The 26,534-nt window shown below is 34.6% G+C and overlaps 2 protein-coding genes across 3 annotated transcripts in view; both read right to left on the bottom strand.

Moving 5' to 3' along the window:
• The window catches only part of LOC114325331 (FERM, ARHGEF and pleckstrin domain-containing protein 2-like), a 176,785-nt gene that overhangs the window by 138,362 nt on the left and 11,889 nt on the right, over positions 1-26,534 (bottom strand). The gene's annotated exons all lie outside the window — the stretch shown is intronic.
• LOC126883856 (uncharacterized) overlaps positions 1-26,534 on the bottom strand; it is a 37,215-nt gene that overhangs the window by 411 nt on the left and 10,270 nt on the right. The gene's annotated exons all lie outside the window — the stretch shown is intronic.

Below are 26,534 nucleotides of genomic sequence, written 5' to 3'. Positions count from 1 at the left end.
ATTCGATAAAGTACAGCATGTAAAATTAATGCAAATACTGAAAAATATCGGAATAGATGACATGGATATTCGTGTCATTAAAAATTTGTACTGGAATCAAATTGCTATCGTAAAAATTGGAGATAACTACACCGATGAAATCTCCATACAACGAGGAGTCAGACAAGGGTGCATTTTGTCACCAACATTGTTTAATGTTTACTCGGACCAGTTATTTAAAAAGGCACTTGAGAGACAGCCATATGGAATAAAAATCAACGGCGAACCACTTAATGTGATTAGATATGCAGACGATACAGTAATTCTGTCAGATAATATTGAAGGTCTCCAAATTCTGCTTGATCGTATTCACGAGGTAGGAGAGGAAATGGGCATTAAAATAAACTCAAACAAAACCAAATTTTTAGTGTTTAGTCGTGACTCACATCCCGATACAAAGCTTCAATTAAACGGAGTCGAAGTTGAGAAAGTTCACAAAATGACATATTTGGGAACTGTGATAAACGGACCAACTAGATCCAGACATAGAAATAAAACGTAGAATAGCACTGACTAAAACTACTTTTATGAAAATGAAGTCATTTCTTTGCAATAATCATCTCAGTTTAGAACTAAGACAAAGAATGGTTAAGTGCTATGTTTGGTCCGTACTTTTGTATAGTGCAGAAGTGTGGACGCTAAAAGTATCGATCATTAACAAAATTGATGCATTGGAAATGTGGATTCATAGACGAATGCTGAAAATACCTTGGACATCAAGGAAAACTAATGAAGAAGTACTAAGGAGGGTCAACAAAGATAGAGAACTACTAAAGACTGTTAAACATCGAAAAATGTCTTATCTGGGACATATAGTGAGGGGAAGTCGATATAAAATATTACAACTGATCCTTAAAGGCAAAATAGAGGGCAGTAGAGGTGTAGGAAGAAAATAAGTTTCTTGGTTAAAAATCATTCGAGAATGGACTCAGATACCAAATGCTGGAGAATTATTCCATATTGCAGAAGATCGAGAAGCCTTCGCAATGGCGATCGCCAACGTCGGATAATTCTGATATGGCACGTGAAGAAGAAGAATATCTTTATCAATGGAAAATATCTTTCTGTTTATCTAGTCTATCAAGAACATTCATTTTTAGAGAAGTCAAAAATCCTAGAAACTAAAGATGACGTGCCTTAGCAGTGACATTGGGTATCAGGTGCTCCGGGGATCTCTTCTGATGGGGTATTCCTGTTCAGCGACCCCAAAAACCCTTTAAGTAATATGTTTGCATCAATTTAGTGCCGAAAACCCTCGAAACTCCAGAAGATGATGTGCCTTAACACTGGCATTTGGCACCAGGTGTTCCGGGTGTCGGTTCTGATAAAGCAGTGGTCGGCAAAGAGCGGCTCCGGAGCCCCATGTGGCTCTTTGGCTCCTTAAGTGCGGCTCTGGCACAAATATCCACGGAAAGCGTTATAATATTTTCATTAAAAAAACTTCGTAGGAAAAACATTACCTACACCTTATTCTGATAAATTAGCTTTTATCAAACTTACAAACTTTGACATTTGTCAAAAATCCTCTTAATGCTACGATAACTAAGTTGAAATTTCCTCCTTTTGAAATTGGAATTACAGTAGAGCGTCGATTATCCGAACGTCGATCAACCGAACGACCGCTTATCCGAACTTCCGACTTGTCATATAAGAACTCTATTGAAAATGCCTAAAAATAAGCGTATTGTCCTTTCTATGAAAAATAAACACGAGATTAACAAACGGTTAGAGGGAAGTGAATCTGCAACCAATTTATCCAATGAATACAAAGTTGGTAGGCTGGTAAGACGGATAAAAAACAAAAGACGGACATAAGTGACTTTATGTTCTGGCTTAATTCTTCTGACGAATCCACAAATCGTAATACGATAAAACTTGCCTTAAACATGGATTTAGATGATGCTATATAATAAGCGGTTTACTCAAAAAAAAAAGATAACGGAGAGAACCTATTTCTCCTCCCTAGATCCCAGGGAGTTTTAGCTTTTTTGCATATAGTTTGTGATGCCAAACTGACACCGAAAATCAAATTTCATATTTTTTAATCCCATTTTAAAATACTTTGCCAGACACATGGTTAAATAAAAAACATGTAACTCAGCCACTCGTAAACGGGTAGGATTGTTTCGGCAGAAGAAAATTTAAGATTTTTTAATGCAAGAATCTTCCTTTTGTGCAAATACAGCACTTTTTGTTTAATTTCTATCCTATTTGTCACTAAAGATATACATGCATGTATGTAAGTATGTAAAGATGTATGTAAATAAGGCTTTTATTCGCCTATGGATAAATAGTATTGCTATATCAATACAGTTCGATTATCCGAAAAAATCGATTTTCCGAACACCCCTGTCCCCCAATTAGTTCGGATAATCGACGCTCTACTGTAATAGCTTTGAAATATAATTTCTGGATTTAAGAACAATGAGGTATAACGCTCTAAATTCGAACGTCTCTGTGTTGAATTGGAAATATTGGAGAAGAAAAAAATGTTCACAACACAAGTGGTGTACTTTGAATGACCTGGAGAAGGAAGACATGATCATTTTCAACGCTTGGAATAGTATTCCTGATTCTTATGATCAGCTGGAAAAGCTCACGTTTGCTGTTCTTTTCCCTTTTCGGTTCTACATATCAACATTAATAAAAAAATAGATTTTGCGCCAAATATTTTGTAAAAAATATAGTATTGTAGGAAATAAAACCGTTGTTCTCTGATAAAACCTTAGAAAACGAAACGTTTCTACGATGAACGAAGATATCGCCAAAATCTGAAAAGCGCGTTTTAATTTTTTGGGGGTTATGGATGGGGCCTAAGCATTTCAAAATTTTTTTGGTCGAATACTTTTTGATGTAGAACAAGTGTTTTCTTATTTATGGAATATCGCTGAAAGCATTTTTTACTTTTTAACCGAATAGACACTTTAGTTTTATTTAGTGTAATAAAAGTTTGCTGAACACACAGATTTGGCTCCCAATTTTTTTAAACAGTTATAATGTTCATATTTGGCTCTTTGGCTAAAAAGTTTGCCAACCACTGTGATAGCGTATTCGTGTTCGGCAACCTCAAAAACCCATCATGCAATTTGCTTGGATTAATTTAATGCCGAATGCCCTCGAAACTCCAGAAGATGGCGTGTCCTAGCAGTGACACTGGGCACCAGATGCATCAGACGTCGGTTCTGATGGCGTAGTAGTGTTCAGCGACCCCAAAAAACTCCCGAGTAATATTACTGCATCAATTTAGTGGCGAAAACCCTCTAAACTCCAGAAGATGACGTGCCTTAGCACTGGCATTTGGCACCAGGTGTTCCGGGTGTCGGTTCTGATAGCGTATTCGTGTTCAACAACCTCAAAAATCTCCGAGTAATCTGTTTACATGAATTTAATGTAGAAAACCCTCGAACTCCAAAAGATCTGCTCTGTGCTCTGAGGGTCGGTTCTGATGGCATATTCGTATACAATTCAATTCAATAACAAAATCTTGCCCTTAACATACTGCTTTTGACCTTTTTTAAGCACTTTTGGATTCATTTTTTGTACTTTAGAAGGCAATGATGCATTTCTATCCATTTTTCTATTGTAGACGTTTTTCTTTACGTAATCCTGAACACAATGCAAAAAGTTGCAAGTCTCTAGGTGCTGTATTTAAAAATCCATTTATTCCGGTGTTTTTTGTTCTAAATGCCGTGGTCTAATGACAACAAATTCCAACACATGTTTATGATAAATAAAAATAAATATTCGAATAGAATAAAAAGACGATTGCGCAACCTAATACCATTACACCATTAGTACATGCATAGGTGTAAAAACAATATTATATTAGGCCTGGATCCGGCGTACCAAAAAAAAGTTGATTAATAGCAAGCTGAAAATTTGTTAATAGCTTAAGGGTGTCTAGTCGAACAAACTTTGATGTACGGGAACACTGGAACAGGGAAAGTTTTAATTGTGGAACAATTTAAAAATTTGAAACGTCAGATTACGAAAACGTCCCATGTATTTTGTCGGACAGAACATCCAATTGATTTGTTACCGTTTCATTAAACTCTCATGCAAAACTCGGACTGCTATTTACCACCATATAATTCCTGTCATTTGACATGTTCTACGTGTCGGACTTATATTAAAATGACCAACATATTTGTCGGGCAAACATTTTTTCATATTATATAAAGTTTGCTATTGAATAACCTTAAAAACAACCTGCTAAATTCACAATCATAAACTTGTCACGATGACACGTTTCATAATTAAAATCACGTTCCACAATTAAAACTTCCCTTGTTCCAGTGTTCCCATACATCAAAGTTTGTCCGACTAGACACCGCACCGTTAAGCTACTAATAAATTTTCAGCTTGCTATTAATCAACCTTTTTTTTGTTACGCGGGATCCAGGCCTATATTATTATCCTTGAAAACGCTCTCCGACAATTTCATTGTCGTCAAAAAAAGGTGTGTAGATAAGGTACTCAGGATGACCGTTGTACATTGTACCAGCGCGGCGACTCAAGTTGCGTTTCTTCGCTTTATCGTTCATAGAAAAATGTTTTACAAGTAATTTATTCAATATTAGAATTATACACCTACTCGATAATTCACACAGGTATAGTTGGTCACGGAGATACTTCAACTAATATTCCGATACACTAAACAGGTTAATATTTGCCAAACTTTGAGGGTGTTTTTTTTTTTGTTTTATTTTTAGTACAATTTAATAATTTTTGATAAACACGATACACTTTTATATTGCCTGCGGACAGCAGGACTCGACCATTACGATATAAGACTGCTACAATACTTGTATTACAATCAAGTAGCCTCTATCTCTATACAAATTGGAGATAGTCGTAATGAAAAACTACCCATCAAACGGGGAGTACGACAGGGTTGCGTTTTATCACCTAGTCTTTTTAATCTGTACTTAATCTGACTTAAATCTAGTCAGTGAAGCAAGCTACCGGAGATGCCTTAAAATCAATATTTCAAATAGTTGGCAGTTGTAAGCAGTTCGAAAGATTGATATAGATCAAGGTCAATTCTCTTAATGGAGAGGAGATAGAAGGGGTAAACCATTTCAAATACCTTGGTAGCTGATTAAGACCTGGAAACTAGTTATGTGTAACAAAACCTGTAGATGAATATTCGCAAGAAGGTCCTGAAATGTTACATGTGGTCTATCCTATTGAATTGTTGTGAGAAATGGACGTTAAAAATCACAGTGCTAAACAAATTAGAAGCAATTGTGGTGGTATTGACAGATCCTAAAGATATCGTGGGTTTCTCGCACACTTCCAATGAAGATGTTCTTCAAATGATGAATTCAGAATCTCTGCTCATAAACATCATAAAGATGAAAAAAACAGAATATTTCGGCCATATAATTAGAGGATCATCTACTTCGACTTCTAATACAAGGAAAAGTGGAGGGAAAGAGATGGATTGGTCGAATCAAACTTTCATAACTGTGTTATATTAGACAATGGTGTGGTTCCGCAGTGGAAGAATTATTTCGCTCAACCGCCGATAGAGAATGGATTCAGGAACTTGTAAACATGATGCCGGCCAGCGTCTGAATATGGACACGGCACCAAAAGAATAATAATTTTAGAAGCAATATGGAGCAGAAGATGGACTGACGACCTGAAGCCTATTGCAACTGGATGCAGCATAAGACAGAGACAAATGAACAAGACTGAGAGAGACCAGCGTGAACACATATAGTATTTTTACTACAAAAACGTTATTACGTAGGTCAAAATTTTTGACGTAAGAGAACTGTCAAAACATTAGAATGTGACTTTTCATTATTGCTATGTTTATTATAAACACGGCAATATTGAAAAGTCACATTCTAATGTTTTGACAGTTCTCTTACGTCAAAAATTTTGACCAAAAACGTTATTACGTAGGTCAAAATTTTTGACGTAAGAGAACTGTCAAAACATTAGAATGTGACTTTTCATTATTGCTATGTTTATTATAAACACGGCAATATTGAAAAGTCACATTCTAATGTTTTGACAGTTCTCTTACGTCAAAAATTTTGACCTACGTAATAACGTTTTTGTAGTAAAAATACTATACCAACGAACTGTCAATACTGATGGAATTGCGCCGTCCCATTCAAACAGTGAAACAAAATTGCGGCCAACATACAAGAGAGAGGTCCTAGAGAGACAGAAAAGAGTCAGGGAAAATTTGGGCCGTGTAATTTGAGTTGCCTATATAAACTTAAATCGGGGAAATGGACCTCATATTTTTAACTTGGTATCAGGGCTGATGGGCAGTATTTTAAAATTTAAATACTTTTTTGTATTTAAATACGTCAAAACTTTCATTAAAAGAAGTACTCGTTTTAGTCTTTCTTTTTGGCATATTCTATTTTGTAGGTTTTAGAACTGCGCCATGATATATTTAATAAATATAAGTCATTTTATTGTGTATCATTTAATGACAATGACAAATCAACAAAACAGTCTACCCTAAGTACATAGTATAAATCTAAGTATAGTACATATAAACTATAACCATTTATTTATCAATCAACGCTATAACTATATTCCTACAACCTACAACGACCACCAGAGTTGCCAGATATGATTTTATTAGAAATTCCTTCTTCTTCTTCATGTGCCATCTTCTCTAAGAAGGTTGGCAACGATCACGGCAATTCGCACTTTCGATACCGCTGCTCTAAAGAGATCAGCAGAAGTGCAATTAAACCAAGCTCTCAAATTATTTAACCAGGAGATGCGTCTTCTTCCGCGACTCCTTCTACCCTGTATTCTTCCTTGTATTATTAACTGTAACAAGTTATAACGCTCCTCATAACATGTCCCAGATATTGCAGTTTTCTGCCTTTAATTGTATTTAAAACCTCTTTATCTTTTCCCATTCTTCTCAACACCTCGATATTCGTGACTCCATCCACCCAACTTATTCTTAATATTCTTCTGTAGGCCCATAACTCGAAGGCTTCTAATCTGTCCGAAACATCCTTCTTTAATGTCCAAGCCTCCAACCCATAGAATAATACGGAGAACACGTAGCATCTCAGAAGTCTTATCTTTAAAGAAATTGTAATGTCCCTGCTACAGAGTACTTTTTTCAGTTTGTTGAAAGCATTTCTTGCCTGTCCTATTTTTGCTTTAATCTCTTCTGTGTACTCATTAGTTTCATTAATTATTGTACCCAAATATTTATATTTTTCAACCTTTTTAATTTTTTTCTCCATGTATTGTTATGCTTTCTTGGCGCTGTTGAGCTTTTGTGAGTACCATAAATTGTGTCTTTTTTGTGTTTAGGGACAGTCCGTTTTCTTGGCTGACTTCTACCACTCTGTCAACCATTTGTTGTAAATCCTCAAGACATTCGGCTAATAAAATAGTGTCGTCGGCAAACCGTATATTATTGATTGGTCGGCCATTTACTTTTATTCCCGTGGTTAGGTATTCTAGTGCTTCCTGGATTATTTCCTCTGAATACAAATTGAACAAAGTAGGAGACAGGACACAGCCCTGTCTGACGCCCCTCTCAATCTGTATTTCATTTGAAAAAGCGTTGTTCTCTTTTACCACAGCGATCTGATTATAATAGATATCACTAATGATCCTGATGTCCCTCATATCAAGTTTTTCTTTTTAAGTAATTCGATAAGGCGGTTATGTCTGACCTTATCGAAGGCTTTGTTGTAATCCAAGAAACACATATATACTGGCTGATTAACATCCATGCACCTTTGCACAAGTACATTTACAGCGAACAGGGCTTCCCTCGTTCCCATTGCATTTCTAAATCCAAATTGCGTGTCGCTTATGTCCTGCTCAAGTTTGTTATGTATTCTCCGGTGTATAATTTTTAAAAATATTTTGAGTGCATGACTCATTAAACTTATTATCCGGTGGTCTTGGCATTCTTTTGCATTTGGTTTTTTTGGCAGTGTTATGAACGTTGACAGCAGCCAATCTCTGGGAATGATTCCTGTACTGTATATTGTATTAAATAAGTCGACCAATATTCCAATTTGCTGTTCTTCTATTAACCGTATTATGTCTACAGGTATTTGGTCAGGACCTGTTGCCTTGTTGTTCTTTGTTCGCTTTATCGCCTATAATACCTCATCTTCTGTTATGTCTGGGCCGTTGTCGAACTTTTCCTGCTCTAGTACTATCTCAGTCCGTTCGTCTTTAAATAGCTCTTGAATATATTCCTGCCATCTTTTAAGCCTTTCACCGACGTCTATAATTATTTTGCCGTTTTTATCCAGCAGTATGTTTGATTTTTCTTAATATTAGTGCCTGTTATTTCTCTAATTTTCTTATGAAGGTTTCAGTTATCATGTTTCTCTACCAACTGTTCAATCTCTGCGCATCTGTCACTATACCATCTTTCCTTTGCCTCTCTGATCTTTCTCCTTATTTCTGTGTGTATACTATTATACATGTTTTTGTCTTTGGTTTTATAAGATCGCCTTGCTTCCATGAGATCTAGAATCTCCTCGGTCATCCATTCATTTTTATTCTTAATTAGTTTAGGTGTTAGTGTTGTCTCACATGTGCGGATAAGAGCATCTTTTAACATGTGCCATTTCCTGTTCGCATCTTCAGTAGGAATAATTTTTAGAAATTCTTTAGAAACTGAAATTCCCTCAAATTGAAGTTCAAATCACCCAAATTTAAAGTTTTGCCGCATTTTAATAAATTAGTAGTCATATTATGTAGAGAACAGTAAACCAAAATTATACTACTTATCAACAGAGGGCCCTGGAAATAATTCATAGATCCTATCGTCTTCGATTATATGAGAGTATAATATACAGTTCTATGTACATTCGCAAATTTAATTTACCATGACCCCTTAAAATCTTCCATAATTTCCCCCCCCCCCCCCCCCAAAAATCCCCCAACCATTTCTGCTTAGAAAAATTCCCCTAGATAGACGTTTTCAAATTACTCCAAAATTGTGGGAAAATACCCCAATCTCTCAACCCTGACTACCACTATCATTTTTTTGTTTACGAAAGATGGCGATTATCTTCCGTCCTTCCCTGACCATCTTCTATCTCATCCTGGCCGCATTAAATTCGCTTCATGCCATTCTATTCCATCAGTATTGACAGTTCGTTGACGCATAGGTACACGTAGGTTGATGATGACAGGATTGATTGCAAGGTTGTTGTATAACGGCAATTTTCAAGTACCCTGTGTGGATTAATTTACAGTCGAATTCTTTCAAAATGCTAATTTTTGTTTAGAATTATTCTTTTTCTATATTGGTCTCTTGTTTTATATTATGGCTCATTCAATTTCTTGAAATCCATAGCCCTTTCAGGCCTGAATTTTTTTGAGTGAAAATGAAGTTTCCCTTTGAATAAATACGATATACGGTATCTAAAAAAGGTGTAAAAAATGCAGAAAAAAAATTCATTGTTTGAATCTGTCACAAACGACATGTCACGTTCGTGCGCTCTGGGTTTATGTTCTATGAATGGAGGATCGTAAGTGTATGAAAAAATTCATTTTTATTAAACGTAAAACACCATTAGGGCCAAATAAAAATTATTTTTATAATTGTTTAATATGCTATTACATACTAACTAAAATAGAACAAACATTTTTGCTGAAATGTCATGTCTTTCCATTGCCTCTTTGCTGAAGAAGAGCTCGTTGAAGGAACAGGTTCTTCGTCCAATACAGGTTCTTCATCTAATACAGTTTCTTCAATATCCTTGTCATCGGTGTTATTTTTAAACATCTGAACGTCAAAAGCAACGTCATTTTCGCCATCTAAATCTTCTATTTCGGACTAGTTACCATCATTTAACACCTCTAGAGCCAAATCGTGGGTGAGAGGCACACCTGTAATAATTAGAAAAACTACTTTTATCATTAAAATATAGAAAAATTAATAAAAAGTCAAACCAATAAATATTTAGTATTTTAATTTCTTGCTATTGAAAATTGAATGTGTGACGGCAACTCACTATCGTGATATTCAAACATTACAGGACAAGATCTCTACAAACAAACCAATAATTTCTTAAATCTTGTTTATTATCTTGAAGTTGAAACTTTTTCTATACCACAAACCCCATTACAATAACATAAACACTTATAAAAAACAAGATATCTTTTACTTACCTTTACCGGTTTTGTCGTCAAAATACACAGCCTTCTTTATAGGGTATTCTATTGCACGAATTCGTTAAATAATTTCAGTTACTCTGATAATACACATATTGATATCATCTTTCCTTGTAAAAATATGTTTATTTTGATATTGATACCCACATAAACATGAGCTCACGATCGTGTCAGCCGGTCACGAAAGGGATAGGACATACTTATTTAAAAAATAGAGACAAAGCAAAATTCGTAAGTAGATCAACAACCCTAGTTGTAGGTACACGTGTTGAAATACGTTAAAAATGTACTTCTTTATCTAGATCGTCTAAAATACCGAATGTCCCAGAAGAACATCACATTATTATTGAAAAAGACTTGTCTTTTATTGTGGTATGCAATAAAATTATTATCTCCCATAAAAACGGTATTTGTGTGCGCAACTATAAACCTAAATTCACCGATTAAGTCTCGAATTTTATTGGTAAGATCCAGCTAATTGCGTTGGTGTACGAATTTTCTCGTTGTGCAATACCAATACCAGACCGTGTTGTAGCGTGATCTCTTCTTCGATGGCGCCGCGATTCTTGCTACATTACTGTTGGTCATCGAGAGTATTTTTATTGCTATCTGTGGTATCATTATAAATTTAAAAATTTATAAAATGGAATTTGGGGCTACAGGTTTGACGGCGTGAAAAGGGCCGATGCATTTGCATTGAAAATTTACATCAAATGCAAACTAGTTGCAGATAAGAAGTAATCCAATTCCTTATAAAATGCTTCAATAGCTTCAAAATTTCAATAATTATTTTCGTTAAAATTTATATTTAGCAGTCCGTGGCAGACCTTGTATGGTCAGGGCAGGGGTTGCTAAGAATCTCCGCAGAGAGAGCTAGGACCCACCCAAAAACGTAAAAATAAACCAATGTTTCAGATCGACACCTGGAATATTAGATAGAAGCACATTCGAAATAGACAAAATCCACAACACCATCCACGTAATGCCCACAGGTTAAATAGGGTTAAATATTGATATCCTCGAAATAAGCGAGAGGAGATGGCTTGATTCATGAAAAATTGACAATGACATGAAGATAATAATATTACTCAGGTAATAAGCCGAAACAGCACTGGAATATGGTCTAATATACTCAAAACGTATGCATTTCTACAATTGTAAAAAAACTATTTCCTTGTGGCATTTTTATAATGAACTATTTTAATGTCGAAACGTTAATAAATTCATTTTTTTGGTAAAATTGTGGCTTATTTCCCATTTAAAATAGTTCATTGTAAAAAAACCTAATCAACATGAACATAGAAGTCTATGCTCCAACAAGCGCTAAACTCATATGGGACCGTGCAAGTTCGGAAAAGCGACACCTGGTTTCATAGCTCTGCACTTTTATTCGCACTTTTAATTATATTGGCCAATCATATGTTCCTGGTTTTGGTTGCTGGATAATTGTCAAGGCCATAGTCCAAAAAAAGAATGTGTGTGTACTTTGTACGCACGTAAGAAGTTATACTTCTCTTATATGATTTAAACGAAATTAATATACTTTTTATTTATATTTTGTTTAAATATTAAATTAAAATAATAAAAGAATAAAACACACACAAACACATTAAACAAGCCACAAATGATGTCTGAACATTAATTGTCGAAATTTTTTTTAACTAAATACGTATTTTCTGAAAATACAATTATATAATAAATATACTTACAATCATAAAATGTATTAAAAAAACAAAAAAGAAAGTTTCTATTGGGACTCGAACCAGCGCTGATAAGAGCGGTTGGTATTGGAATTCATTCGCTTTCTCCGCTTAGCCACGGACATTATGTGTCATTATTTACGAAGATCGACTAACTAAACGGATTAAACTTGTGATATTTTGATATTTTGAAAATTAATCAAATTATTTTAATTTTGAATTGAAATGATTTAGAATTGAAAAAATACAACAAAACATAGAGTAAAAAAACAATGTATTAGGTGAATATTGATAGAAATTTTGATGGTAATCAAATTATATAAATAAAAGTATTACATACTATGTATTTTGGCAGATCAAATAGGTAGGTTTATACCCATGATACATTAACAATTATTACGTACCTGTTGCTTTTAAAAACTATTTAAAAGTCACTACAATATTATAAACTTTTTTGATTCTGTCCTCACAACAATAAAACTAATATATTATACATTTGTTTACCTTCACCTCCAAACCACAGCTGCCATATCGGATAATTTTTGACATGTCATTTGAACATCCAATCAGAACAAAGTTATAATGCGCATGCGCCGGGCTGATAGGTTTTAACATATAAAAAAATCACCCTCTATCGCCGGTAAAGAAGTATAACTTCAAAAAAATAATAAGAAGAAAAAATAAGATTTAGGTTAATTTATTAAAACGTAAACAATTGTATGTAGTAAATAAAATTAGTTATTAAAATGCAGTAATGCAAGCAAAACACAATTAATTAAATTTACCTTTATATAATAATTGCATATCATATCAATATTGTGGAGCAATATATAATTTTTCTTCTTCATTGACAGTAGATATGAAATATACGTCAATTTGACAATTTCAATTGACAATGAATTATTTTCTCCGCTATTCTCGCACGATCGTTTCTCGTATCGCCTCCAAGTACTTGCACACCGCCGTACGAAAAAACATGAAATTTAATAATGATAATAATAATAGGAGATCTCATCAGAGCAAAAGTGAGAAAGTCAAAGTTAAAAATATAATTGGTCAAAAATCCTCAAAAACTGCGTTACGTAATACTTGAACGTCTACGTCTACTGTTTCTTCCTTTTATCTTCCACTGGAGCATAAGCAGGAATATTTGCGATATGACATCATTTTTTTTAATGATCATAGGCATACTATGATATGGAGCTCCCATTGGCTTTAATGTGACAACAATGATGTCCTTGTATAAAAGAAAGTGTCTCGTCATCTGTGACGAAGACCCCACGCTAAATTTATCACTTATCTGCCGTTCGCAATGACAATACTGCTAATTGAATTCATTGTCCATTGAAAGTTATTAATAATCGAGCGACCTTGTAACCGGATAATGCTATTTGAATATTTTGTTTTATATTATTTATTATTGTTCAACTAGAGTTGAATTATATTCAGTGTATGTATACATTAATAAAAACATGACCTTTCAAGACGAGTGAAGGATTGGCAAGTTATGAATGATATACCTTATTCCTAGTGCTGGTTCAAGATAATTAAAAATACAGCCATACTAGATTTGGAAAGGCACAATAGCACAGGTTTTATGGCAAACCATTACAACAGTCTCTGTAGACGACTCTTCAAATCAGAAAAATGATAAATATTCAACCTTTTTGTTCCAGTTTTGTACATTAATTTATAAAATTAATTCTTCTTTCCTGTGCTTTCCTTGTTAAGGTTTAGAGGTCTAGTCCAATAATTGATATTAAGCAGCCAGATTATTTTTCGTATGCCAGGACACGCTTTCCTTCTGTTATTGAAGTAAGTTTTATCAGGCATCTCTCGTGTCTGAATCTAGCTATATTATGTAAGGATTTTTACAGCTGTCGCCGCCTTACTTCTTTCGGTCAACGTCTCCAGTCCTTTCTGTTCTGCCATTCTCCATCTCTAATGTCTCGTCTTTCCACGGCCTCGTGCACTTCATCCGTCCATGATCTTCGAGGTCTACCTTTTCTTCTCTTTCCTATTGGGCTCCAATCCGTAATCTTTGATATCCACCTTGTACAATCTGCTCTTCTCACATGTCCATACCAAATTCAACGTTTTTCTTCGATGTAGCTGACTATGTCTTGTTCTACTACCATTCTTCGTTTTATCTGCTCATTTCTAATGCGATCTATTCTTGTCACTCTGCAGCTTCTTCTCATAAACTCCATTTCAGTTGCTGTAATTTTGGACCTGTTTCGTTTGTTTATTATCCAATTCTCTGCTCCATAGATCATTACACTACGTAAAAAGTATGTCCAAAATGTTTTCCGTTTTTAAAGAATTTGTATAAGTTCACAACCTCTATCCATACCTTTGTTAAAACTAACAGGAACGTGCTCAGTCCATGGAATTTTTAAAATGGGGTAGAGGTAGAATATCCTCATATCAAAGTTATCCAGGTGTTGTAATGATCTAATTATCAGTGACCAGGCTTACCTGCCATGTAGTAGGAGCCTGTGTACCTTTTTAGCATTTTGTGATGCAATATCATAGAGTTCGATCAAGATCTCTGTGCATAAAAAGTGGTATAATTTTTAAAAAGGTTTGATCTTTTCATTGTTGTTTTCCCTTGTTTTGCAACGTGCTGTGAATTGTTCAACAATGTATACTACAAAACTAAAACCTCCCAATTTTGTTATGAATCTCTCTTTCTTGAAACTTTATAATAGAACACCATAAGTAATTGAAAGATTTACTTGTACTATCAATAAGTATAAAAGAATAATCCTGCCCTGAGTATATTTGTGCATTGTGTGCATTATCAATTAATTTGTCTGCATTGCAAAGTTCTATTTATGGAACTTGTTAATCTTTGACGAACGCTAATGGAAATCTCTTCTTTGCTGTCGAGAAATTAGGTGAGTGGGGAGCAGAGAGAAGGATGATGGCCCTCGAATTGTTCTAAATGTTGATTAATGGCATGAAAAATGATACTGTCAAGTATGGATTGTACACGATTCGCTAGAGGGTTCGTCCTCAGTGGATTTGTTGCCTTATAACCTACCGAAAAAAATGTGATAAAGGAAAAATTTTGTCGTACATCTTGTAGATAAATGTTTATATAAATGTACAAGAAAAACATATCCAATTTTTTTATAAATAAACAAGTGATTTATTTAGTCTAGGGGCCACGGTTGTTTCATGACCGATCAAAGTCCACGGAGTTTTAGAGTGCATTCGTTTTTCTCTTCGAAAATTTCTAAAAACTCTTCGGAACATAACTCTTCAATGTTACGTATATGTACAGTGTAGATGGAGTGGAATCATGGACGTTAAATCTAGAGACAATGAGACGACTTAACGCCTTTGAAATGTGGACCTATAGAAGAATTATGAGGGTTTCCTGGGTAAATAAGAGTTACGAACAATGAAGTACTGAGAAGAACAGGTAAAGAGAAGGAACTTGAACTTAAAATTAAAGAAAGAATGCTACAGTATCTCGGACATGTGATGCAGGGCTAGAAATATGGCATCCTGCGACTCATAATGCAAGGAAAGATAGATGGCAGAAGAAGCATCGGAAAAAGACGAATTTCATGGCTGAAGCACCTGCGAGAATGGTTTAGATGCAGCTGAAAACAACTATTTACAGCTACTGCCTCAAAAATTAAAATAGTTATGATGATTGCCAACCTCCGTAGCGGAGATGGCACCTGAAGAAGATAACTTTCAGTAAAGTTCGAAAATTATTGTATGTACTTTCAATATTTATAAAGATTGTTAAGGTTAAAAATGTTAATATTTACTCTCTTTGAAAATTGTTTAAAATAAAAAAAACTTCGTACTATTGGGACAGTGCAAGTTCGGAAAAGTGACACCTGGTTTCTACGCTCAGCAACAATTTTAGCACTTTTAATTATATTGGCCAATTATATTAGTCCTGGGTGCTGGATAATTGTCAAGGCCATAGCCCAAAAGACATTATAAGAAGAAAAGGTAAGATTGAGGTTATGTTATTAAAAGGTATGTAAAATTGTATGTAGTAAGTAAATAAAATTAATTATTAAAATGCAGTAATGCAAGCAAAATACAATTAATTAAATTTACTTTTATATAATAATTGCATATCATATCAATATTGTGGAGCAGGAGCAATATATTATTTTTCTTCTTCGATGACAGTAGGTATGAAATATACGTCAATTTGACAATTTCAATTGACAATATGATTTATTTAAGAAAGTTGCAAGATTTCTCCGCTATTTGCACACAATCGTTTTTCGTATCCCCTCCAAGTACTTGCACATAGCGAATAACATTTGCTTTTTTTTGACTTCTCCTCCTTAGACTCAAATTTCTGCCCGGCGAGTAACTTTTCAAGTTTGGAAACAAATTTAAGTCGTACAGGGCCAAATATGGAGAATACGGTGGATGGGACAGCAGTTCGTAGCTCACCAACGAATGAAATGATCATGGAAGTGAATGAAAGACAATGGTCATTGAAACGGAGGAGGTGTGAGCCGGTACGTTGTCATGATAGAAGAACACTTTTTTCTTCATCAAACGGGGCCGGTTTTTAGTAAAGGTAAAATATTGCAAACCTCTAAATTTTAAAGAACCACTTGGATTGACATGAAATTTGGCATGCACATAACTAACAAGTCAAAGAAAAAAAGTGATATTGTGCCCCGATGTGTGCTTTTGCCCTAGGGGTGAGTTTCCCCCCCTTTTGGGGGTGAAAAATATATGTTCGAAATAAGTCCGGAAATTAATAAAATGACTAATTCTAAGCAACTTTTGTTCTATAAAGTTTTTTCACCAAGCTGATACTTTTCGAGTTATTTGCGAGTGAATATGTCAATTTTCTACAAAATACCCACGTTTTCAGACGGATTTTCGCAAATAACTCCAAATTTTTTTCTTACAGAAAAACAAAAAAAAATAAAAAATATTCAGAAAAGTAAAGCCGACTTTTTTTATTGTTTAAGATTTTTAGTATCTCGGCGACAACAATTTTAAGTTATTTTGAAAAAAAGCATTTTTTTCAAAATTAAAATTTAAAAAAAATTTACTCCAAACCCAATTTTTTTCAAAAATAAGCACTTTGTATCGATGAAACTTACAGATCATATAAACACAACATAAGTAAAGTAACTTGTGAAGCGGTATCGATTAATTTCATTTAAATTGTTAATTGGGGGTGATCTTCCTGATTTTTTTTGTCAAAACAAAAGGGACCAACTCTATTTTGAGCGTAACTTGCTTACATTTGATGCTAGAATTTTTTTTATATAAAACGAGAAATAAAGCTTTTTTTAAACACTTTAAGAAAGTTGTAATGTGTTTTCCCCAAGAATGCTTCATTATTTGGATATTTCACGTTGAATTATTCTATTTGGAATTTTTCGAATATGAACCTATTTTTCATTAGCTATAACCGTTGATTGATGTTTTGGACCCATATTAATATTTCAATCAACGCTATAACTCTGCTTTTGCCAGGTATAGAGACCTAATATATACACCACTTTTTTCATTTTTTTATAGGCTTTAGTTTTGCTAAGAATATTTTTTTCGACAAAATGCTTACGTTTTGAGTTATTTGCGAAAAACCGTCTAAAAACTTGTTTATTTTGTTGAAAAATGAACATATTCGCTTGCAAATAACTCGAAAAGTATTGATTTGGTGAAAAAACTCTATAGAACAAAAGTTGCTTAAAAGTAGTCAGTTTATCCATTTCGGTGCTTATCTTGGACATATATTTTTTCACCCCCGAGATGGGGTGAAACTCACCCCCAAGTCAAAAGCACAATCGGCACCATATCACTTTTTTCTTTGACATGTTAGCTATGCCTATGCCAAATTCCATGTAAATCCAAGCGGTTCTTTAAAATTTACTGCAAAAACCGTGAAAGAATTTACTATCTCTGGAAATCGGCCTAATAATATGTGGCTCTACTATTTTTTAATAGCCTTTTTTTCTATTCGAAATGTCGAATAAAGGCCTCTTCCATTTCTCGCCATTCATCCCTGGTGTGTGTGAGGCGTTTCCACATTGGTCCTGCGATTATTTTGATGTCGTCGCTCCAGCGTATTTGAGATCTTCCTCTTGGTCTCTTCGCTTCGTACGATCGCCAGTTTCCAGCTTCATTGTTCCATTTACCAAAGCTCTACTATACCGTTTGGCGTTTATTAACGCCTTATGAATTCCAGAAAACCGTGGCCATGACCATTCAGGCCGATATGACAGTCTTCGTTTTCTTCCGAGTTAAATCGCCTAAATGCAGTAATTTAACAATGGTTTTGCAAAAATTTTACAATATCTCCTGTTCTTATTATTGGAACAAGGTTTACCAAACATCATTTCGTACGTTTTTTTAAAGGAACAAATTGCACTTTGTAAAAACGATTTATGTTTGTTAATTTCCGAATTATAATCATTTAATCAAATAAATTGGTTGTATAACAAATTCTCGTCACTTCCGACGCAAAAGCACGTTCAAAATTCGAATTCAGCGTGTCAAAATACATAGTGCTGTTTCACATTACAAAAATTTTGAACGTGCGAGGGTTTTCTCGTGCGATAGTTTTGACGCACTTGTCCTTTTCACACAATAAGAATTGAGTCGGACGAAGATATTTGCTGTGTTGTTTGGTATATTATTTTTATTTACACTATATTATTATAGTCCGTCCGCTATAACTTTTCCCATGCGGTACGATTCATTTTCAATCAAATTAAGTCCAAACATAAATTGAAACGAACGTCGATGTGTATATACATTTTGTATATTGTATACTATATACTTAGTGTGACCAACTCCAATTTAGTCGAATCCGGGACAAGGCTGAAAAAACTACCTAAAACCCGGGACTTTTCAATGAAAATCGGGCCTTTTTTTAAATATAAAACTTTAATATCATCATTTTATTGATTATTTCACATTTTTATGTTGACAAAATTTTTTTGGTGGAATGGGTTGTAATGATGATTACATTTTTGTTAGTTTTTGACGTTTTGACTTCCAATCCGGAAATCGTTCTCAAAAAATGAAAAATTAGTAAATAAACTAGGTAATGTTGGATTTCCATGTAAATTGAACCTTGGGTTAAAATATAATTACATATCATTATTATTTGATATTCATCTTTTTAAATCGTCTTTTCAGAAGACGATAATTATAATACAGAAACCGAAAAAAGTCCATTTGAGTCCATTTGACTTTTCGTAGAACTATAATACGACGATATAAAATGCACGCGTTTTGGATGTAGTATTAGTAAAACAGTCTAGAAATTGGCGACTTTTTTTCGTCCCACCAATTCAGTTTGATGTGAATTCTTAGAAGAATAATGTATTAAAAATTTCAAAATGGAATTTTACCAAAACGTTAAAAATTCAGATGGCCCGGAAGCCTTGTCCGGGACGCCGGGACACGACTTCGTAATTCAGGCCATGTCCCGGATTTTTCGAGCTAGTTGGTCACACTATATATACTACACACATCGGCGTACGTTTCACTTTCTGTTTTGACTTGATTTGATTGAAAATGAATCGTACCGCATGGGAAAAGTTATAGCGGACGGACTATATAGAAATATATAAAGATAGAAACTTGACGAGAAATGCTTGGAATGGTGTATGCCGTGCACTTAAGAATGAATTTGACGAATTAGGTGATAAAGAAAAAAACACATTTGGTAAGCACAGCAAAATTAATTACATGTTACTGGTAACAACAGCAATTAAAACTGATAAGTATATTATAATAAACTTTATTTTACATAGTTGCAATTAACGTTGAGTATAGAGGGTGTTCCATCAATGTGTGTGAATATAAAAATCTATAAATCGTATCTTTTTGCGTTCATAGGATGGACCCAATGAACTTGGTTCCTCTTATTTCTATTTCTTCGACAATAAAGTAACCACAACACTATAATGTGATTTCGCTCCATATAATATAACTATACCTTTTATTCTACGAAATTATATTTAGTTTTATAGGGTAAACGACTCGGAAGACTGGAGTAGGGCGGCCGTCGCGTCTTGCGTGAAATTATCTAAAAACAACATTTAAAACGAGGGGAACAAGATTTAAAAACGAGTGGATGACGGAGGGTCTTTTAAATTCTGTACATGAAAAACATATATTGTATTGTAATGTTCTGAAGCTATTTCCTTGTGGCATTTTTGTAATAAACTATTCTAAATGGAAAATAAGCCACAATTTGACTAAAAAATGATTTTATTAACATTTCGACGCCCAAATCGAATGTCTTTTTTTTTTGAAAAATGGCTTTGGCAGAGCCAATTAGCCAGACTTGTTTCTGATTGATTGCAGATTCATAGTCATAAATTTCTTATAACATAAGTACATTCTACAATTTTATTTTTATAGATACATTGGTACATTGTGTAGCTTTTTTTTATTTTGTTTTTTTTTTAATTATTTTACTGTTTTTTTTTATATATATTTTAATTTGTGCGAAACACTTTTTTTACTTCTTTTTTTTCTATTCTTTTTTATTTTTGTTCCTTTTTTTTCTTTTTTTTTTGTTTATTATTTTTTTTGTTATTATTTTATTTTGTGTTTTTTTTTAATATTATTTTTTTTTAATTTTTCAAACCACATTAACAAATTATGCCTATTTATTACATATTACGTTTACAACTTGTATTTACACAATTTAACATGTTTATAAATGAGATGAAGAATTTTCATATCATTTGTAAATATTAAAGTATTTAGGTTTATTGGGAAAAAACATTTTAAATCTTTTAATTCCTTATAAAGGTCGTTTATGTTATTTATGTTTAAATGACATTCTAATATGACATGTGTTAGATAGCTCCGTGAAGTTAGCCCGAAAAAGTCGGGAAAAAAAATGCGATTGATGCCATTCGTTTGTCCATTGATTGTCCACGTTTGTCCACCATTTTATTTCGTTAGTCCACCCATCAATTCTTTTTTATAAACAAAAATTTTTTTTCGGGCTAACTTCACAAATCCACAAATTTTCGAAAATTTAAAAAAACTCTTGCTATATTGTTTGTCCATCGTTTGTCCATGTTTGTCCACCACATAATTTTTTTTGTCCACCCTCTGAAACAACCCCCTGTTAATTGTAATTATTTTTTTATTTCTTAATTCGGGCTAACTTCACGTTCTCTTAAATGGGCATTTAAACGTTAATTCGGGTGCAGAATCACAACAAAGCGTTTGTCCACCACTTTGCAGCATTTGTCCAACCCCTTAAAGTGCGAAACAACCCCCCTGTTAATTGTAATTATTTTTTTATTTCTTAATTCAGGCTAACTTCACGTCCGTTTAAACGTGTATTTTAAAGTTAATTCGGGTGAAGAATCACAACTACCCGTTTGTCCACCCCTTCGCAGCGTTTGTCCAGCCCCTTAAAGTGCGAAACAACCCCCCTGTTAATTGTAATTATTTTTTTATTTCTTAATTCGGGCTAGCTTCACGTTCCCTTAAATAAGCATTTAAACGTTAATTCGGGTGTAGAATCACAACTACCCGTTTGTCCACACCTTCGCAGCGTTTGTCCAACCCCTTAAAGTGCGAAACAACCCCCTCGTTAATTGTAATTATTTTTTTATTTCTTTATTCGGGCTAACTTCACGTTGTCTTAAATAAGCATTTAAACGTTAATTCGGGTGCAGAATCACAACTACCCGTTTGTCCACCCCTTCGCAGCGTTAGTCCAACCCCTTAAGGTGCGAAAGAACCCCCTGTTCATTGTAATTATTTTTTTATTTCTTAATTCGGGCTAACTTCACGTCCGTTTAAACGCGTATTTTAAAGTTAATTCGGGTGAAGAATCACAACTACCCCTTTGGCCTCCCCTTCGCAGCGTTTGTCCAGCCCCTTAAAGTGCGAAACAACCCCCTAGTTAATTGTAATTATTTTTTTATTTCTTTATACGGGCTAACTTCACGTTCTCTAAAATGGGCATTTAAACGTTAATTCGGGTGCAGAATCACAACTGCCCATTTGTCCACCCTTTCGCAGCGTTTGTCCAACCCCTTAAAGTGCGAAACAACCCCCTCGTTAATTGTAATTATTTTTTTATTTCTTTATTCGGGCTAACTTTACGTTCTCTTAAATGGACATTTAAACGTTAATTCGGATGCAGAATCACAACTACCCGTTTGTCCACCCCTTCGCAGCGTTTGTCCAACCCCTTAAAGTGCGAAACAACCCCCTGTTAATTGTAATTATTTTTTTATTTCTTAATTCGGGCTAGCTTTAGGTTCCCTTAAATGGGCATTTAAACGTTAATTCGGGTGCAGAATCACAACTACCCGTTTGTCCACCCCTTAAAGTGCGAAAGAACCCCCCAGTTAATTATAATTACTTTTTTAAATCTTAATTCGGGCTAGCTTTACGTTCCCTTAAATGGGCATTTAAAGATTAATTCGGGTGCAGAACCACAACTACCCGTTTGTCCACCCCTTCGCAGCGTTGGTCCAACCCCTTAAAGTGCGAAACAACCCACCTGTTAATTGTAATTATTTTTTATTTCTTAATTCGTGCTAGCTTTTAAATGCCCATTTAAGGGAACGTGAAGCTAGCCCGAATTAAGAAATAAAAAAAAATAATTACAATTAACAGGGGGGTTGTTTCGCACTTTAAGGGGTTGGACAAACGCTGCGAAGGGGTGGACAAACGGGTAGTTGTGATTCTGCACCCGAATTAACGTTTAAATGCCCATTTAAGGGAACGTGAAGCTAGCCCGAATTAAGAAATAAAAAAATAATTGCAATTAACAGGGGGGTTGTTTCGCACTTTAAGGGGTTGGACAAACGCTGCGAAGGGGTGGACAAACGGGTAGTTGTGATTCTGCACCCGAATTAACGTTTAAATGCCCATTTAAGGGAACCTAAAGCTAGCCCGAATTAAGAAATAAAAAAATAATTACAATTAACAGGGGGGTTGTTTCTCACTTTAAGGGGTTGGACAAACGCTGCGAAGGGGTGGACAAACGGGTAGTTGTGATTCTGCACCCGAATTAACGTTTAAATGACCATTTAAGGGAACGTGAAGCTAGCCCGAATTAAGAAATAAAAAAATAATTGCAATTAACAGGGGGGTTGTTTCGCACTTTAAGGGGTTGGACAAACGCTGCAAAGGGGTGGACAAACGGGTAGTTGTGATTCTGCACCCGAATTAACGTTTAAATGCCCATTTAAGGGAACCTAAAGCTAGCCCGAATTAAGAAATAAAAAAATAATTACAATTAACGGGGGGTTGTTTCGCAATTTAAGGGGTTGGACAAACGCTGCGAAGGTGTGGACAAACGGGTAGTTGTGATTCTGCACCCGAATTAACGTTTAAATGCCCATTTAAGGGAAGGTGAAGCTAGCCCGAATTAAGAAATAAAAAAATAATTGCAATTAACAGTGGGGGTTGTTTCGCACTTTAAGGGGTTGGACAAACGCTGCGAAGGGGTGGACAAACGGGTAGTTGTGATTCTGCACCCGAATTAACGTTTAAATGCCCATTTAAGGGAACGTGAAGCTAGCCCGAATTAAGAAATAAAAAAATAATTACAATTAACAGTGGGGTTGTTTCGCACTTTAAGGGGTTGGACTAAAGCTGCGAAGGGGTGGACAAACGGGTAGTTGTGATTCTGCACCCGAATTAATGTTTAAATGCCCATTTAAGAGAACGTGAAGTTAGCCCGAATAAAGAAATAAAAAAATAATTACAATTAACGAGGGGGTTGTTTCGCACTTTAAGGGGTTGTACAAACGCTGCGAAGGGGTGGACAAACGGGTAGTTGTGATTCTGCACCCGAAATAACTTTAAAATACGCGTTTAGACGGACGTGAAGTTAACCCGAATTAAGAAATAAAAAATAATTACAATTAACAGGGGGGTTGTTTCGCACTTTAAGGGGTTGGACAAACGCTGCAAAGGGGTGGACAAATGAGTAGTTGTGATTCTGCACCCGAATTAACGCTTAAATGCCCATTTAAGGGAACCTGAAGCTAGCCCGAATTAAGAATTAAAAAAATAATTACAATTAACGAGGGGGTTGTTTCGCACTTTAAGGGGCAGGACAAACGCTGCGAAGGGGTGGACAAACGGGTAGTTGTGATTCTGCACCCAAATTAACGTTTAAATACCTATTTAAGAGAACTTGAAGTTAGCCCGAATTAAGAATTAAAAAAATAATTACAATTAACGAGGGGGTTGTTTCGCACTTTAAGGGGCAGGACAAACGCTGCGAAGGGGTGGACAAACGGGTAGTTGTGATTCTGCACCCAAATTAACGTTTAAATACCTATTTAAGAGAACTTGAAGTTAGCCCGAATTAAGAATTAAAAAAATAATTACAATTAACGAGGGGGTTGTTTCGCACTTTAAGGGGCAGGACAAACGCTGCGAAGGGGTGGACAAACGGGTAGTTGTGATTCTTCACCCGATTTAACTTTAAAATACACGTTTAAACGGACGTGAAGTTAGCCCGAATTAACAAATAAAAAAATAAATACAATTAACAGGGGGGTTGTTTCGCACTTTAAGGGGATGGACAAATGCTGCAAAGGGGTGGACAAACGCTTTGTTGTGATTATGCACCCGAATTAACGTTTAAATGCCCATATAAGAGAACGTGAAGTTAGCCCGAATTAAGTAATAAAAAAATAATTACAATTAACAGGGTGTTGTTTCAGAGGGTGGACAAAAAAAATTATGTGGTGGACAAACATGGACAAACGATGGACAAACAATATAGCAAGAGTTTTTTTAAATTTTCGAAAATTTGTGGATTTGTGAAGTTAGCCCGAAAAAAAATTTTTGTTTATAAAAAAGAATTGATGGGTGGACTAACGAAATAAAATGGTGGACAAACGTGGACAATCAATGGACAAACGAATGGCACCAATCGCATTTTTCTTCCCGACTTTTTCGGGCTAAGTTCACGGACCTGTGTTAGATCTCCGATTTTGCCACAAGTACAATTGGGAGTATCTGCCAGGCCGATTCTATGCATGTAAGATGGCGTAAGAGCATGATTGGCTCTCAACCGATTAATGGTCTTTATAAAATGTCTGTTATATTCTGTGTAAAACCATCTTTTTGAGAATATCCTAGGGTTACAATGAGCAAAATTTGAGCCAGTATTACATTCTCTGTAATGCAATTGCCAATTGTTTTTAAGTTTTTGTCTGCTAAAAGTATCAATATCTGAAGCTGGAATTAAATTTTTGTTTTTTTCTCCGATTATATAAGCTGATTTAGCAAAATTGTCAACTATTTCATTGCCTTTTATTCCCGAATGACCCCAATCGGATGTCAAAACGTTAATAAAATACTTTTTTCAGTTAAATTGTGGCTTATTTCCCATTTAGAATAGTTTATTAATACACTTAAGAGCAAAATAATCGACTCACTTGCCGAATAATTGTACACGTGGAATTTTCTAAACCTGTTGTCCGATTTGAGTGATTTTTTTAGTATGTTATAGCCTTATTATTTAAGAAAATCGATGCAATAAGAAATATTTAAGAAAATCGATATATTGTTAAATTTTATACCGGGTGTAACAATCATACTGTGTTTTTTTTTTCTTAAAGTTCGGAACACCCTGTGGAGTATTCTAGCATATAAAAAAATATTTAAATTAAAATTCAATTGTAGGCTTAGGCTTTATTAACATTTTCTTTTTTGACTCATTTGCTTATGTTGGATAATAAACAAGTTAGGTACGTTTAAGAAAAAAAAACACCCTATGATTGTTACACCCGGTATAAAATGACCTTTACCTGTCTAGCAATAATAATAGTACATCGATTTTCTTAAATAATAAGGCTGTAACATACTAAAAAAATCACTCGAATTGGACAACAGGTTTAGGAAATTCGAGACTTCTAACCTGTACAATTCAGCAAGTGAGTCGATTATTTTGCTCTCAAGTGTATATTGTATGAGCTAATTAGATGAGCTAATCCAAGATCCCACAAATAACTTAGTAGAACAACGATTATAAAAACAAATTAAGACTTTTAATTAAAAACATAAGAAATAATAACTGACAAAATAGAAATTGCAAATGAATTAAATACGCATTACAGTACATTAGAACAAAAGTATGAACAAAAATACCCATTTGTAATGATACATATCCGACATCGTATCATGTACCTACCTCAGCCACAAAGTGTAAATAAAAATAATATCCCAAACAACACAGCAAAATATCTTCGGGCGACTCAATTCTTATTGTGTGAAAAGGACAAATGCGACAAAACTACGGCACGAGAAATCCCTTGCACGTTCAAAATTCTTATAATGTGAAACAGCACATAAGAATACACTTTGAAACACCGTGGATTTTGATCGGGCACGAAACGGCCCTGACCCCCGGACTAATTAGGACTTTGCACACAACAAAAAATTCACCTGTCAAATAAAAAGCCGACGGGACAAAGCAGCAGAAAGCATCAAGGTCGTTACGCTATATTTAATCTTCTAAAATATTTTTCAAAAGTCTACCCGGCGATTTTTTAATAGAGCTGCAGTTATTGTCCTCCACAACGGAAATCCGTAGTGAAATTTATGTATTTCCCAAGTGGGACATTATTATGTTTTATCTACTCTCTCAACCATACTAATTCGTGGACCGTTATTATCGTG

This window comes from Diabrotica virgifera, chromosome 4 (assembly GCF_917563875.1).
Source record: "Diabrotica virgifera virgifera chromosome 4, PGI_DIABVI_V3a".
Taxonomy (NCBI): Eukaryota; Metazoa; Arthropoda; class Insecta; order Coleoptera; family Chrysomelidae; genus Diabrotica; species Diabrotica virgifera.
Note: the sequence above shows the minus strand (reverse complement) of the source record. Positions and strands in the feature narration are given on the sequence as shown.